Below are 4989 nucleotides of genomic sequence, written 5' to 3'. Positions count from 1 at the left end.
GATCGGGACACTGTTCAATCTCGTTGCAGAGGTACTGCCCATCTGCCATGAATATGCATGCATGTTTCCTCTGATCGTCCTCTCTACCGTCAGACCCAACTGCCTTTGAAAATCTATTTGCCCCATGCCCCCTTGCCCAAAAAGATGATCCACTTTTAATCATGTTTATTTGTTTTCTATATCTTTGACTGACTGAAGATTTTTAGTTTTTTTGTTTACGCACTGAGATATCGTTAACCTTGGTAGGTAAGGTAAGCACCTCTAGGCTAGGCTTAGAGTTCCTCATCCACATGCTATCAGCATTCAGCAGAATGCAAGAACTTTGTCACAAGAGAGCTGATGAAGAAAGACGGCCAGTTCTACTAGGCCAGCCGGCCAACTGCAGCAGCAGTATAATATAGCCAGAAGCCAGAAGCCAGCACGACAAGAATAGCATTATAGACACAATGCAGACACTACCACATTTATTTGTTTTCCATATCTTTGACTGACTGATCTTTTTTGTTTTTAGGCTATTTTCTGGGCTAGAGTTTCTCATCCACATGCTATCAGCATTCATCAGGCAAGACAGTTTTCACAAGAAGGCTGATGAAGAAAGACGCCCAATTCAGTGTAGTAGCCAACTGCAGCAGCAGTATAGTACAGCCAGCACAAGAATAGCATTGCAGACACAATGCAGACATGCAGTACCACATTCAGATCCACGAAAGAAACGCCAGCACGACATGCATGAACGTTGTCAACTTTGTGTGGATCTTCAGACACAATTGTGATTTATCTGTTGGTGTATTTAGTTCATACTTATATGTATTGATATTAGGAGTTATTAAATCATTTGAGAATGCTTAATAATATTAAGTTAATTATTGTAGAAATTTTTGTGGTAAATTGGTGATAGCTTTAGTCCTGAAATTTGTATGGTAGCTTTATTGTATTATTATGTGCTCACTGTAATTTTTGTAGCCTTACAATAGACTAAGCATTAGGGTAGTTAAATGCTCTTTGTTTCAATATACATTAAATCACTAGTAGAAATAAAGATATATTTTTAATTTGTCAAACTAAGGGTTTGTTAGTTGAACCCAACACTTTGCTTGATGAAGATGATAGTTAGCTTAGTATCTTAGTCATTAGAGCTAGCTTAGTAGCTTGGTGTGCGTATTCTTATTTTAAGAGTTGATGTTGTCTAAATGCTAAATGGTTGCATCATCATCGCATGCATGTAGAGAACGAGTTGGTGGAGATTGTGACCACAGACGATCGCGAGTTCGAGGAAATCATCGAGGAATACGAGGAGGAGGTCCTCGTGAGGGAGGAGGTCCTGGAGCCACCACCGACTGACTCGGCTGACACCGCGCCTGTCCAAGGCAAGCCCCGGTGCATAACCCTTATTTTTTATAGTCATTATATCTATATATGTGATGTGCATTTACGTTACATGATTTTTATGAAAACCACATGCATATATATATATATATATATATATATATATATATATATATATATATATATATATATATATATATATATATATATATATATATATCTATCCTATGAGTCTTACTAATATAGGTTCGAGTAGCTGCTATGCTTAGGTGTGGCAGAACCTCTTAAGTTATAGGGCCCACATGCACCTGTCACTGTCCAACGACCTTTGACATTTATGCATATGTTTCCATTAACTTAAAAAGACTGTCGGGTGTCCTCGGGGAACCCCGAATCATCCACGATTTCCGAGCAGGATCACGTTACAGAGTCATTGCAGTATTACAACATTTATTCAAGTATCAGCACCAGAGTAAAAACAGCGGAAGTCTTACGATAACATAGTTTACAAACCATTTGTTTCAAACCTTACAAACTAAGTTCGATAATTATTACAAACCTTAGTAGTAGTGGAGTGGCATTATAACATATTACAGAACACACAAATAAACTGCCCTGCCCAAGAGCCACACATTTACATATCGTCATTACATTGAACAATAGTCATGCAGCACGGTCCAAAGCAGACCTGCTCATGAGCCTCACCTGCAACAAGGATCAACGAACCCTGAGTACAAAAGTACTCAACAAGACTTAACCGAAATAACACTGATAAGACTCAGGAATGCAGGCTCAGGGATTCAAGGTATGGCTTTAGCAATAATCAAAGTTCTTTTGCGTAAAAGCTCTTTAACAAAATTCTTTATGTCGACATTTAAAACTTCATAAGATCATATACAAAGCTGACACGATCCGTATTGAGATCATGAAACTTCGTATCCAACACTTTCTCAAACCTTATTTGAGTTCCAGTTATTAGTACTACGATGATGAACAATGAGTTGAGTCTCCATAACCGAGGAGCAACGACGATTCGAACCGATTAAAACCCAGCTGGGGATTCCAGACCACACGACATATGCAGGTCCCTGACCTACATATACCAACCTACCCTTGGATCCTCTAAAACAAGAACGGGTCCGCGCCACCCGAGAATACAGCACACCTCCAATCCGGCCACATTCTAGCCACGAGGGTACACGCTATTCCCGCCATCTCTCCACTCCCAGTGCGCGAGTAGCCATTCTCGTAACAGAATCGCCAAGTTCAGGCTTACCGGAGTATGTGGTTAGTACTACAAATTCTCACCTCATGCAATTCAACAACGGACGTGCCTTAATCGACACAGGCGGAAAGAACCCGCTCACAAGACCTCCATGTCTTGTGGCTCACACACACCGAGTCCGCCCGGTCTAGATTTATTACTCCACATTCCCATATCACATGCTAACATAATTAACCAAGGTTCCATTTGAAACTTGCATGTGACAATTAATCACCTGACTTCATCGTTCTACGCATAGCTAAGCAAAACTAGGCATATACGAATTTAGAACTGGTAATATGGTAAATATGGAATAACAAGGTTGGTAATGCACCAATTAGGCTCTTACTTAACTCCTAATCACTTAATGCAGTAACAGAAAGCAAAAGCGAAATTAATTTATAAAACACAAGGTAGGGTTGTATGCATCCGGGGCTTGCCTTCGTTGACGGAAAAGTCTGGCTCCTGCGACGTTTCACACGTATTCGATGCGACCTCAACAGACGGATTAACCTCCTCCACAACTTGATTAACTACCACGTGTTCACCTTCGTTCACTACACGTAGTAACAATGCCATGTTTAACATGATGCAAGATACAAAATATGATGCTCGATGATGGATGCCAATTAACAACTAATTAAACATATTCATAAAACTTATTTCAATTGAACTCAAAATTTCTGTAAAGGTTCATCACATGATAACTAAGTGGCAAAACAATTTTCATAATTTTTGGATAATTAATTAAGCCTAGAAAAATCATGGAAACTTATTTATTAATTAATTGAGCAATTTTTTTCACATTAAAAAATTACTGAAAAGTAACATTTAATATTTTTCCTAAATAATATACATCACAGAGAGGTCACACAAAAATTTTCATAATTTTTGGAGCTCTAAATAAATCTACACAAAAATAACAAATTACAGCACTATTCAGTCATTTCTGAAAAAGGAAAAACTCCATTTTGAATTCACCCGCTCACACAAACAACTCGGAAAGAACCAGGAGTCACACAAACAACTCGGAAAAGAACCTGGAGCTCATACAAACAACTCGGAAAAGAACCTGGAGCTCATACAAACAACTCAGAAAAGAACCTGGAGCTCATACAAACAACTCGGAAAAGAACCTGGAGCTCACACAAACAACTCCGAAAAGAACCTGGAGCTCACAAAAACAACTCGGAAAAGAACCTGGAGCTCACAAAAACAACTCGGAAAAGAACCTAGAGCTCACAAAAACAACTCGGAAAAGAACCTAGAGCTCACAAAAACAACTCGGAAAAGACCCTGGAGCTCACAAAAACAACTCGGAAAAGAACCTGGAGCTCACAAAAACAACTCGGAAAAGACCCTGGAGCTCACAAAAACAACTCAGAAAAGAACCTGGAGCTCACAAAAACAACTCGGAAAAGAACCTAGAGCTCACACAAACAACTCGGAACAGAACCTGGAGCTCACAAAAACAACTCGGAAAAGAACCTGGAGCTCACAAAAACAACTCGGAAAAGACCCTGGAGCTCACAAAAACAACTCGGAAAAGAACCTGGAGCTCACAAAAACAACTCGGAAAAGAACCTGGAGCTCACCCTGAACGCACTGGAGCATAAAGCTGGATCGGAAGAGCAACGGATGAGTGGTTCGACGTGCACAGGAAGCACCAGTAGCTCACCCTAAACTCGATGGAGCAAAGAACAGGGCTGGAGAAGCAACGGTGAAGCAGGTCGACGATCCGAGCAACCACGGCGGAGCAAAACGTCGACGGTGGCGGTGCTTCGGCGACTGCGGTGGATAAAACTATCAAGCAACAAGGTATTAAGCACCACGACATCAAGGCAAAGCTGGAGCTACACCGAGCAAGGACAAATACGCACCGGAGAGCTCTGGCCACGGCGACACGCTCACGACGGCAGTGCTGCCGGCCGCGAGGAAGAAGAGCAACGAACGGGGGTTCCCGGCGAAATCAAGTGACCAAAACTGGCTGGCTGGGTGCACAAGGATCAGTCGAAGCTAGGACAGGCTTTGCTGGGATGGCAACGACGCTGAATCGACGGTGAAAGCTCGACAGAGCAGCGGCGATGGCGACGGGAGAAAACAGAGGAGAAGGGAAAACAAAGAACGACGACTGCACAGGCTTTATAGGGCGGCCAGGAAGCAAAGAGAAGCCACGCAGGGGCCTTTCCCATGCCAGCACAAAGCCAAGGGCGGCCACAGTCGCGTCTGGAAGCAGAAGGAAGATCGTAGACAGTGAGTTGGCTTCCGCGGTTACTGCTCATCAAAATTACCAAAACTACCATTCGATGTAAAAATCCAAATTACTCCCAAATTTATGTAACAACTCAAAAATCTCCAAAAATAAAAGTTGCTCCAAATTTAAAGTTCTACAACTTTGC

Source organism: Miscanthus floridulus, chromosome 3, assembly GCF_019320115.1.
Source record: "Miscanthus floridulus cultivar M001 chromosome 3, ASM1932011v1, whole genome shotgun sequence".
Taxonomy (NCBI): domain Eukaryota; kingdom Viridiplantae; phylum Streptophyta; class Magnoliopsida; order Poales; family Poaceae; genus Miscanthus; species Miscanthus floridulus.
This window is presented reverse-complemented; position numbering follows the sequence as displayed.